Here is a 13,260-nt window from a genome sequence, read left to right as displayed (position 1 = left end):
AGACATTTAAAGCTGTGTCTATGGCCGAATTGCTGATTCTCCAAAATAGCATCAGATCTTCAGATTCGGCTGAATCAAATTGGGGACAGTGATACAAATCAACAAATCAACAAGCAGGATGAACTAGCGCTCCTGCTTGCACTAAACACCTATGACTTAGTGGGGCTAACAGAGACCTGGTGGGATTCATCCCATGACTGGGCGGTACATATTGAGGGCTATAGATTGTATAGAAAGGACAGGTCAGGGAAGAAAGGGGGGGGGGGTTGCACTTTATGTCAGTGAGCAATATACATCAACTCTCATCAAGACAGAATCCGAGGCTGAGGAAGTAGAAGGATTGTGGGTTAGGCTACATGGGGGGCAAGGAGAAAGGGATTTGGTGGTAGGGGTCTGTTACAGACCCCCACACCAAGGGGAAGAAATAGATGCGGGGCTCCTGAGGCAACTCTCGGAGACCATAAAAGCTAAAGAGGCCGTAGTCATGGGGGACCTAAACTACCCGGACATCTGCTGGGAGACGCAGACAGCAAGGTCCCATCGCTCACGCAGGTTTCTAACTTGTGTACAGGACCTCCACCTGACACAGGAGGTGTATGGTCCCACTAGGGGGAATGCCATACTGGATCTGGTATTGGCAACGGGAGATGACATGATAGGGGACCTCCAGATAGGTAGCTATCTGGGAGACAGTGATCACCTTATAATAGAATTCACCATAAGACGTCGAGTGGGTAAGGTAACTAGTAGGGTGAAAGTACTAGACTTTAGGAAAGCTGATCTCAATGCACTCAGGCGATTAGTCAAGGAAGCACTGCAGAGTAGGAGTTTTGATGGGATGGGTGCCCAAGAAGGGTGGCTGTGCCTAAAGGAAACGATCCTTTGGGCACAAAGCAAGACGATCCCCAAGCGAGGCAAAAGAGGGAAAGGGGCCAGGAGGCTTCCATGGCTGACCAGAGAAATCCAGGGCAGCCTAAGGGCCAAAAGGGGAGCACATAAAAAGTGGAAACAGGGTGAGATCACTAAAGATGAATATACCTCCTCTGCTCGTGCTTGTAGGGAGGCAGTTAGGCGGGCCAAAGCTACCATAGAGCTGAGGATGGCAACCCAAGTAAAGGACAACAAGAAATTGTTTTTTAGATACATAGGGAGTAAAAGGGAGGCCCAGGGAGGAATAGGACCCCTGCTAAATGGGCAGAAGCAATTGGTGACAGATAGCGGGGACAAGGCTGAACTCCTCAACGAGTTCTTTGCCTCAGTGTTTCTAAGCGAGGGGCACGACAAGTCTCTCACTGGGGTTGTAGAGAGGCAGCAGCAAGGCGCCAAACTTCCATGCGTAGATCCTGAGGTGGTGCAGAGTCACTTGGAAGAACTGGATGCCTTTAAGTCGGCAGGCCCGGATGGGCTCCATCCGAGGGTGCTGAAGGCACTGGCCGACGTCATTGCAGAGCCACTGGCGGGAATATTCGAATGCTCGTGGCGCACAGGCCAAGTCCCGGAGGACTGGAAAAGGGCTAACGTGGTCCCCATTTTCAGAAAGGGGAGGAAGGAGGACCCAGGCAACTATAGGCCGGTCAGTCTCACCTCCATCCTTGGTAAAGTATTTGAAAAAATTATCAAGGCTCACATTTGTGAGAGCCCGGCAGGGCAAATTATGCTGAGGGGAAACCAGCATGGGTTTGTGGCGGGCAGATCATGCCTGACCAACCTAGTCTCTTTCTATGACCAGGTTACAAAACGCCTGGACACAGGAGGAGGGGTGGATGTCATATACCTGGACTTCAGGAAGGCCTTCGATACGGTATCCCACCCCATACTGGTGAACAAATTAAGAGGCTGTGATGTGGATGACTGCACAGTCCGGTGGGTGGCGAATTGGCTAGAGGGTCGCACCCAAAGAGTCGTGGTGGATGGGTCGGTTTCGACCTGGAACGGTGTGGGCAGTGGGGTCCCGCAGGGTTCGGTCCTTGGACCGATACTCTTTAATGTCTTCATCAGCGACTTGGACATGGGAGTGAAATGTACTCTGTCCAAGTTTGCAGATGACACAAAGCTATGGGGAGAAGTGGACACGCCGGAGGGCAGGGAACAGCTGCAGGCAGACCTGGATAGGTTGGACAAGTGGGCAGAAAACAACAGGATGCAGTTCAACAAGGAGAAATGCAAAGTGCTGCACCTAGGGAGGAAAAATGTCCAGCACACCTACAGCCTAGGGAATGACCTGCTGGGTGGCAAAGAGGTGGAAAGGGATCTTGGAGTCCTAGTGGACTCCAAGTTGAACATGAGCCGGCAGTGTGACGAAGCCATCAGAAAAGCCAATGGCACTTTATCGTGCATCAGCAGATGCATGACAAATAGGTCCAGGGAGGTGATACTTCCCCTCTATAGGGCGTTGATCAGACCGCAGTTGGAGTACTGCGTGCAATTCTGGGCACCACACTTCAAGAAGGATGCGGATAACCTGGAGAGGGTACAGCGAAGGGCAACTCGTATGGTCAAGGGCCTGCAGACCGAGCCCTACGAGGAGAGACTAGAGAAACTGGACCTTTTCAGCCTCCGCAAGAGAAGGTTGAGAGGCGACCTTGTGGCTGCCTATAAGTTCATCACGGGGGCACAGAAGGGAATTGGTGAGGATTTATTCACCAAGGCGCCCCCGGGGGTTACAAGAAACAATGGCCATAAGCTAGCAGAGAGCAGATTTAGACTGGACATTAGGAAGAACTTCTTCACAGTTCGAGTGGCCAAGGTCTGGAACGGGCTCCCAAGGGAGGTGGTGCTCTCCCCTACCCTGGGGGTCTTCAAGAGGAGGTTAGACGAGTATCTAGCTGGGGTCATCTAGACCCAGCACTCTTTCCTGCTTATGCAGGGGGTCGGACTTGATGATCTATTGAGGTCCCTTCCGACCCTAACATCTATGAATCTATGAAATCGAATCATTATCCCCAATTCGGGCTGAATGCAGATCCGGATCAAGTATGACCCATTGTGCACACCCCTACTTGTTTTGTATTGGTTCCACACTCCCTTCTAACGCTTATGTAGTTTCCATCACATTTTACTTTCATTTGATACCTGTTACACCACACTACAGGACGGAGCCCAATATGTCTAGTTTTAGTATTCATGGTAGGCTCTTTAAGAGATCCTCCAGGCACCATTTCCACTGAAATTGATGCAGAGCTCTTCCCTGAGGGAGGATGCTGGGTGCAAACTGTGTAATCATTTCAGGATTTGGTTAAACAGCTTAAAGAGGCTAAGAGAGAGAAAGAGTTTACTCTAGGAGAAAGTTGCTTTTTTTGCTTGAAATGGGCTTTGGATTTTGGAAAACGAACTCTTTCTTGTAAACAATTACATAATTTCTCTTAGTGAAACATAACTAGTTCTAGTACCTGGACAGGCAATTCAGAAATATTTTTGCAGCCAATTATAATACACAGTAAATGAATTGCATTAGGAAAAGCATTTTGAGAAATATATTTTTGGTGATGTCATTAGTTTATATAGGGAAATTCCAAGTGTTTTCCAGATGAAAGAACAGAGAAGAGAGGACCAAAGAAACACATCAACACAAGGATGAGACTGGTTTATGGAATTGTGGAAGGTATTCTGTTTTCCAGGACCTAGCATATAAGATGTGGGACTGTGATTTACCATGTTTTCTCACAGAACACAAATTTTTCCCCAAAAAGCAGTTTCTGAAAAAATGGGGTGATGGAAAGCTGGAAAGTGAGGAATGTCTACAGCCCTTCCCATAGTAGCTGTTGTTACTCCCTACCTTTCCCCCAAAATGGGTATTACCTGATTTGGGATTGGGCTGAGGACTTTTCCCCGTTCCTCCCTCCAAGAGAAGAGGAATGGAGTGGAGGAGGCTGCTCCCTGCCCAGTCTAGGGAAGAAGTGAAGAACCTGCAGACTGCAGACAGGGAGGAGTGGAGTAAATACTTCTCCCCATACCTTCTCCAGATCAGGATCACCCCAGTCTGGGGAAGGCAGGGAGAGCAAGGTAGGGGATGAAGGGGAGCTGTAGGCTGAACAGCTTTATACTTCCTCTCCCAGAAAGATTTCTCAGAAATTTTCATAAGTAGAAATGCATGCCTGCTTATGGCCTCATTTACTAAGAGGAACTATCTTTTTTTTTTTTTTTTTCATTTATGCCTTTCAAAAACAAGGTGCATATCTTATTCTAGGGCACAGAGCCAGCCTGTTCTATCCCGTGGAATCTACAGCTGCAGGGTGCCCTGAAGCCAAGGGGCCATGCCCTGTTCCCCCTCCACCTGCACCATGTTTGAAAGGCAGGGAGGGAGCCCCTTCCCTGCTGAGTGGGGGAGAAGTTGCTGGCTCTGCTCCCACCCCAGCTCTGCCCCCCCCCCGGAACCCAAGCATCCCCAGCATGTGCTGTTGCTATCCCACATGCCCTTGCACGTGCACAGCCTGGCCCCAACTCTTTTATTTCAGTAAGTTTATACCACAATTAACTGCAATTTTGATTTTTCAGTGTATCAGGGGGCCCCCCAAAATTGCAGCCCAGCCCTGCTAGGGCATATTGTATTTAATTCTGAAGGGGAAGAGAAAAAAAACACTCATTTCCCTTCACCTTGAGAAATGGACAGATTCTCACTGGATCAGAACAAGGTTGACCATGGTTGGGTAAGCACTATTGGGTATATACTCAAAGAAGTGTTTCCCTCTCAGGGGGCTCAGAAGATCTTAGGGAGAAATCTTCTTGTTCCTAGAGAAAGAGGAGTAAGGCATAATGAAATAATAAAGATTCACAAGTAACTATTATTGTAAAGAAAATTTAAGGATATTCATCCACAGGGAAAGACATTCTTAATGTATGGCCTCTGTCTGAATACTTACAGAAGTCACCTTCTAGGATCAAGGCTGGCTTGACAGATAAAAAGAGTTTTAACCTAAGATATGAGGGGAGAAAGTTGAAAGAGTCTGATGTAAAATTTACTTCTGTTTTTTGTACACAGAAAAGGAAATTCAGGTAAGCAAAGACACAGCAATAAAGAATAAAAGACTATCAGCAGATAAAGCTAAATTAACAAACACAAAATCACTTGCTTGGCAATAAAAAAAAAATCATATTTGTTACTAACAAAAAAAAAAAAAGGTCAAAATGCTAAGCAGTTAAGAAAAATATCAGAATATACCCTCCCATTAAGAATAACTACATAAAAACTTGTGTGTCACCACAAATCATTGTTTTAAAATTCTGAAGTATTATGGTAACCTTATAAAAAAGATATTGTTTATTTATTCAGGCCAGGATCAGAAGCATAGGCATGCCACAAAAAGTTAATAAAGTATACACTGCAGATACCCCAAGTTTACAAGTGTTGCTGAAATAATGATTGTATGAAAAGCTCCTCCATTCCCAGCTGATAACTCATTGTTGTCAGCATGATGCTTCCTAGGGGCCCAGAAAATCATATAATTCAAGGAAACAATTATTTATGAACTGATTAAAATTATTTTTTTCTCCTAAGAACTGAACCACAGATTTCTATAAATACACAATTCAGAAAATAAATGCTCATAAAAGAATGAAACATCAGTGTCAACCTCAGAGGATGCACTCTGGATTGAATAGTCTCTCAAGGGAGGCTGGATACAGGATCAGGTAATCCAATGGGGAGATATGCTTTACTTCTACTCTATTATTAACATGAAGAATTGCATAAAAGCATAGAAAAAAAAGCAAGAAAATGGTATGTGAATGCCCTCAAAGATAGTTATTCAAACAGCAATCCAGACTGCATAAGCATTGATCCTGAAATACTGCATATACTTAGGTAACAAGCCAGAGATGATGATAATTGAGGACCAGCAGTTCAGCAGATTGCTCCTGACCATTCTGTACCCATAGATAGAGCCAAGGTGCTGATTAGACTTCATAAAAGACTGTCACTCTCCTTGAATCATTTTAACATAATTATGCTTCTCTAGCTACCATTTTCTATGCATTTGGCCTAGACAAAGACAATTTAAGTGCATTTCCTAAAAAATGTCTTTATACATATTGGACATACACTTGGACATTGTGATCAGAAAGTTTTTGCATGGATAGTGCTTGTTGGAATGCTTTTAGTTTAAATTACAGTCTCTTATTTTCATAACATTCATTAGTATATATCCAGAGAGAGAGAATATGAATGGGTGTAATGGTTCAGCCCTTTAGCTTTTTTTATAATTGCTCAAGACACACATTCTGAAACTACTGGTTTTCACTTTTTTATGTTTTCTTTCCTTTATGGTTCAGGAAAGAACGTGTATCTGTGTGTATTTTTGAGTGTCCTTATCTTTAAACTGCAGTATTAAGAATAACAATCAGAATGAACGATTCTAAATAGTATTAACCCAATGGAAATTGCCAAAGGCAACATTAAATCTATGAAATGTTTGCATGAAGCAATATTTACCTCCTTGTTTGATTTTGCAATATTTACTCACAATTGCTTTTTTTCAGGATGGTGATCACAAGCCAGAGGATGTAGAGGCTTGTTTTTCAGAGTTACATTCATGACCTGATAAGAAACATGCTGTGTCTTAAGACTGGTGTAAAAGGTGGTTAGATCAAGAACAGAATCAATGCTTGTCTGTTTTGTGAAGAGCCCAACAGCAGACTAGGTGTACTTGAGGACCTGCTGGCTCTCTGTGGCTGTGAAGGCAGATAAGGGCCACAGTGGGGCGGAGGTCTCCAATTGGCTTAGATATCCTTGCCACTGGGCTCAGGGCTCCCTACTGTCAAGCTTGTGTTGTTGTTGCTTGCTCACTGGCTTCCCCACATTAAAAAATGTCAAACCCCCTCTCCCTCTGTGTAAAATAAGCACAGCCAAATCCTTTGTAGAATGAATGAGCAAAGAGTCCAGTCCTGAAAGTGTTTAGGTGATGTCTCTCTCAATATTTAGGGCTAACGTTGATTTTGCTCTCAACCAGCCTGAGCCACATAAGCCACCCTTCTTTATCTATATCAGACCTTAGGCAGAAGGTAGGGCAGTGCATCATTTTACAGACTAACTCTTGCAGATTGCAATGGCTTACTATTCTTTCCATCATGCCTGATAGCCTATACCAAAGCTGTCCAACTTGAACTTTTCATTTTTGAAGGATAGCACGAAGATTTATCTCAGACTTCTTTGCAAAATGAATCTATCTCCTTCTGGGCTCATTTCTACTTCCAGACATTAGACAGAAGAAAAGAAGTGTAGAATGGCAGGGAACAGGGACAGGAATTGAGAGATATCTGACAGAAGACTTCTCTTCTTGTGGCCTGCTGAGTGTAACTAATTTTCAAACACTAAAAATAGGCATCCTAGAAGATGAGTGGAAGTGGGGTTGACCTCATACCATAAAGATCAGCAGAGCTTCCAAGCTGGACTTGGGCTAGTGCTAGGGCTCAAGTGTGTAGATAAGTATACATGATCAGAATGTGTGGGCTTTAGGACAATCTTAAATTTGATTTGAATTATCAGTATAGGCATATCTTTGGGTAAGTAATGCACATGTGAATATAATTCTGATATTAATAGCATTACTTTTGGAAATGAAACTAATGAAATGAGTAAGAACTTGCAGTACCTATGCAAAAGAGAGCAGCAATTAATGTGATTAATGAGATAAAAATATTTTAACTATATTTCATTTTTATTTTTATTCTAAAACAGCAAAACTTTATTACAGTATAACAATACATATAGAGGTGTGTGTGTCCACACACACCACACACGTGCACACTTAGAGAATGATTCAAAACTCACTGAAAACAGTGGAAAGGTTCCCATTGATTTCCCTAGGTTCTGAAGCAGGCTCATATACACAAATATATATTGCTATATATTAAGTAATTTTATACTACATTTATGTTGCACATGTGTACTGCTACTTTGTCTTCACATCCTAAATGGATGATCTATGAAAACTCCATGTGCTTCCACCCCTTAATTCAACAAGGTCTGCTTGGTTTATATCTATGTTCAGTGAACTGGTTATATTAACAAACATAATGTAATAGTGATGGGATGAAGATTTTAACTGTAATATATAATACTAGAAAGAAAAAAAAAAAACTTAGTAACTACCAAATGGAAGTTAAACTTTATTGATTTGCTTAAGTTTGCACTTATGCCACAGAAGAGGATTGTGTCAAAAGATACTTAACATAAGTATAAAAGACAGATTTGTCATTAGAACAGATGGTGTTATTCTCTTTGTTGAGCATTGACCAGTTTATTCTATTTCAATCTTATGTTTCTGAGATCCTTTTGTTCTGTTAATTCAAGAGACAATAATCAAAACAGATATCACCTGTTTTTCTTTCTTTTATCCAGTTTATATCAAGACATAATATATGAAGTACTTTTATTACTTGCTGTGGGATAGTGCCCAGATTATTAATTTTCCCATGAAATCCATAATCCTAATCCCTATATTCAGAGCCAGAAAAACATTTACTCCCAGCAATCTCATTGCTTTCTGTTGTGCTCGTTTTGACCCAAAATTATGTAATGACACCCTTCAAACAGATTTTGTGTGTATTATATTTCATGTCTAGTATACATTCCTAAAGTCATAATGTGTCAATAAATATAGCGTTTACCAGGCAGAATCAGGGTTTTGGTCAACCCAGTTCAGATTCTGCCCCAGACAGTGACCAATATCAGAGACTTCTGAGGAAGGTTCAATAAACACCCACAAGGAAGCAGGCATGCGATAACCTTATCTTCACAGATTTCATAGTACTCCCTAGTAGGAAAAGGTTTGGTTTAGCCCAGATCCATAAGGTTTGGGGGGGGGGGGGGTAAAAATCATTTTTTAAGTATTTACTATCATTAACTATTATGATTCAGGGTATTCTTGTTATCAGTATAAAGGTCCAACCCTCTTTGAATCTTGCTACATACTTGGTCTCATGGACATCCTGTGACAATGAGTTCCACATCTAATTAAATGTGTGCAAAGCAAATGTTATCTTTTATCATATTTAAATATCAGTTTTCAATTTAACTGGATGCCATAATATGAGACAGGAAACTAGAGGCTGCTAGTCTCCCTTTTCTAAATGATACATTAGATATAATTTTTTTGTTTATTTTTCTACTTTTTTGTAATTCTTACTTGGACTATAATAAATTCATTGGAAAGAAACTACAACCTTCTGTTTAAATTTAGGAATCATCTGGGCTTTGTCTCCATCTCTATTCAAGACTTTCTGTGAAATCTCATCTATTTTACCTGGGGTGGGATTTTTCAAAGGACTTCAGAGAATTATGGATAACATTCCCATTGATATGTAGTCAACTGAAAGTGAGTGGGACACTATTGAAAATCTTTATGTGCTGTTACAAACCTATATGCAGGGGACCCCCAGAGCCCCACGTTTCTCCCCATTTTGATGCCACTTACCTCAAGAAACAGAATGAGTTAGCCCTGGGATAGCTTCTTACCCCAGCAAGCCTCAGCTCCATTGCCATTATACTGGTCCCACCAGCTGAAGTAGCAGAATCTCTGCTGGCCCTACGTGGCCTCTACATTGGGTTGTAAAGGAAATTATAGATCCCCCTTTTCAAAGTCAGGGCTAATCACTTATTCAGACACCACTCCTTCCACAAGCAATTAGTAAGGAGACAGAACATCAAATGATTTATTATATAAGAGAAAAGAATTATACAAGCAAACTCACCATAGGTTTGGAGATGGCAATAAAAAGACAAGAGTAGTTTCTTATATTCTCATAGGGTTGTAGCCTACATCTCCTGAGAGTCCTGCCAATGCTTTTAGAGATCAGCCTCCCTGATGATTTTACCACCTAGGGACCTTGGTCTCTCCCCAGGCCTGAGATCACCCAAAGACCCTGATTCTCTCCTAACTAGACTGTAAAAAGTTTACAAGGCCATCCACCCCTTACTAGTATTCTAATTGCTCATGACTCACTGCAATCCTCTAGAAATTTCTGTTTACCCTGGGATACCTGGAATTTCCTGGGCTGGAGGGCTATTTCTATAGGAGAGTTGATTTCCCTCATTCCAGTGAGACAATGCCTTCACTGTAGGCTAAATACCTCACTTGATTATCTTTCAGTTACATCATTAAATTACAAAAATACTTTGATATCAAATGCTATAATATGCAGAGATGTGAAAATGGAAAACTGAAACCAGCTTCACAGTAGCTATCAATAGAGACTAAACACTATGCCTGAAAACAGAGGTTCAAAAGCCTAAAGGGGAAGCTCTCTAAGGTTCACACTTTTAGTTCCCTAGATTAGGTCTGGAAGGAACAAAACAAATATTATCCCTTCCTTGTCAGGAGGGCCGAAGCTTAGTGCCTGCACTCCCTTAGGCCAGCAGGCTGGGGGCTCTGGAGAATACCTGGTTCACCAGACCAGCCCTCTCCCAAGCCTAGCCTCCCCCAGCAGACACCTGTCAGCAGCAGCTGGGTGGGGGGTGAGCCCCCACAGCTATGCTGCCTCATGACTGGCGCTCCCCCACCAGTGCACTATACCCAATGAACCACCCCCAAGCCCAAGGGAGAATGGCTGCCCCAATCCCTAATGCTCAGGGGTGTTTGAAACCCCTGGTCTCTTGGGATTGCAGCTGCAGCAATTCTTCAGGGGTGCTTGAAATCCACAGACCTGGGGATTGTGGCTGCATTGATCCCTAGGGCTCAGGGGTTTGGGAAACTCCTGGGGCTGGAGGATCACTGCAGATCCCACTTCCCCAAAGGGATGGGGCTGAGGAGAGAATCCTCAGTGGCCTGGGTGGGTGGGGGAAAACCCCAACAGCACAGCAACCCCCATCTGGGCAGACCCCAGCTTGTGGGTAGCCTGGGATGGGAGGGGAGGCTCTGTTCCCCCATCTTCCACCCTCCCCCCCTACTACACTGCAGGGCTGACAGACCTAGGCAGGATGCAGGCTAGGGAGAAGAGACTTTGTTGCCTCAGCTCTGTGACAGCCCAGAAGTAGGGTCAACCCAGCTTGGCTGGAGCAGACAGCATGCCCTGAGAACAGGGGTTAGTGGGACAGCTGCAAAGCATTCTGGGATGCTGGGAGACTGTGAGGTAACTTGAAACAGGGGAGGGATCTGGGACAGAAGTTCTAGTCTGGTTTAAAATAAATCAGTTAAATCTAATACTACATCCATCCAGGTCTATTTTAAATTGGATTCTGCCATTTTGAAACCAGTCAATGTGCACTAAAGTTCTGTTCTGTTACAGGTTTAGACCAGTTTTCAACCACTTATACTGGTGTATGTGTAATTTCTGTTCCTAGCCTATATAAGCAAATCTAGTTTGGGAAACTATCCAGGCATACTATATGGTGAACCACAAGGCAACTTGATTTTGGGGTGAATTCATGATTTATGCCGCAGCTATAAAGTGTGTTTTGGGAGGATGAATTCATCAATATGGGTGAGATGCTAAGATATTGCTTTTATGAGCCTCAAAAAATAAAAAAAGCCAGTAAATAAGTAATGAGTTTCTGTTATTTAGATAGGCATAGAATTAGGCTGCATGAGTTGTGCACAGTTTAAATAGAGATGGTAATCACTGTAAAAGCAATATATACTATTCTCAGACAGTTTTCAAGGACATAAATTATTCTTCCTTTATGAAAATTTGTTCTTATTATAGTCCTTGTTAATCTCCCCCCAGAAATTTTTAGTTCTGTGTGCATCCAAATAATTAAGTTGGAAGAATAGTGTAGTGGCTGCATAAATGTAAATTAGGCACCCATTTTAGAAAAAAAAAGCCAATTATGGAAATCACAGTGCACAAAGTCATTTTTAATGTGGCTGTATTTTCAAAATTGAGAGTTACAATCCTCTCACATCCATTTATATGGACTATAAAGTCCAGCCATGTATTATGTAAAAATGTCAACGTGGCTGATGTCAGCCCTAGTATTTTTTTCCAATAGATATTTTGATTTACACCTTGTCTAGCTTCATTCTACTTCCACAGATTAGACTGAATTTACATTTTCATAGCATCCAGCTGCTCTGCATTCATGATTTACACTCATCCAATGTAATTAAAGTATTTGTTGTAGGTTTATAAGATTTTTAGTGGTCTATATTTCCACATTGTCCTTCCCTCTCTTCTCCAAATTTATTGTATTCATCAAGCTATAGCCTAAAAGCAAAACACGTACCTCTAAAATAGGCCAATATGCAGTGTGGATAAAGTATGCAGCTGATTTGAATTTCTATCACCTGCATCATCAATTTAGCATTAAATTAAAATGTCTTTCTCTCCAGAAATTAGAATTTACTTTCATGCAATAAACAATTTAAAATAATGCCAAGGGTCTACCTTACACCAACAAAAGCCAGAAAACAGAAAATATAGGCTGTCACTGTCTCTCTAACATCTATCCCTTTGTGTTTTCATAATCCAGGGTCCTTTAAACAGTGGAATTTTTATATAGTTCCATTATGTGGAATTCATCCTAGAGCTTTCTATAGGTATATTAAATTGAAAAAACAGTGTTTAAATCTGTGTTTTTGTTCTTTGTAGTTTATGTTAATCCTGGATGAGGGAGAATTGGGGAACAGGAAATCACTCCTCCTTGCTATTCATGCAGCCAAAAATAGTTTGTCTGTAGTTGCTTAAACTAATTACAGTAGCTGTGAGGAGAAAGAGGAAAACCAAAGTGTGTAGATAATAATACACATTAATCTCATGGATTTGATAAACCAGAGGATTTGAACTGCTGTTTTGGGGCGTTTTTTTAAGAATCCCTTCCCCCTGAAAATATCTTCACTTCTTTGACTATCCTAAGCTAGTGATTTTCAACCTGTGGTCCATTGACCACTGTGATGGCTAGAAAATGATATTTAGAGATTTGCTTTTAGGAATTGGCTTGCAGGTAAAGCAAACATTGCATTAGAACAATGATCCAGGGCAACAGCAAGAGTTAATTGGTTTCTAAAAGCCTGTTTGTGACAAAGTTTCCTTCAAGGACTACAGTGTCTAAAGCCAGCAGACAAACAGGCTGGGAAATTGAAGACCTGCAACATGGTTCCCTGAAAACCCATAACAGAGATAAAGCATTGCGCCAGGTCACAAGTTCCAGCTGCAAAACCCCTGGGATTTCTGTTTCTTGTGAAATAACCAAATTAGAAGGCTGGCATGCCCAAATTAAGACTAATAAATGACCAAATTAAGATGTATGCCTATGATGGGTTTGAGAAACAAAAAATTATGCTGACAGAATAGAATGTAGAAAGTATGATGACCACAGGGAAACCAATC

Source organism: Alligator mississippiensis, chromosome 2 (assembly GCF_030867095.1).
Source record: "Alligator mississippiensis isolate rAllMis1 chromosome 2, rAllMis1, whole genome shotgun sequence".
Lineage (NCBI taxonomy): Eukaryota > Metazoa > Chordata > Crocodylia > Alligatoridae > Alligator > Alligator mississippiensis.
This window is presented reverse-complemented; position numbering follows the sequence as displayed.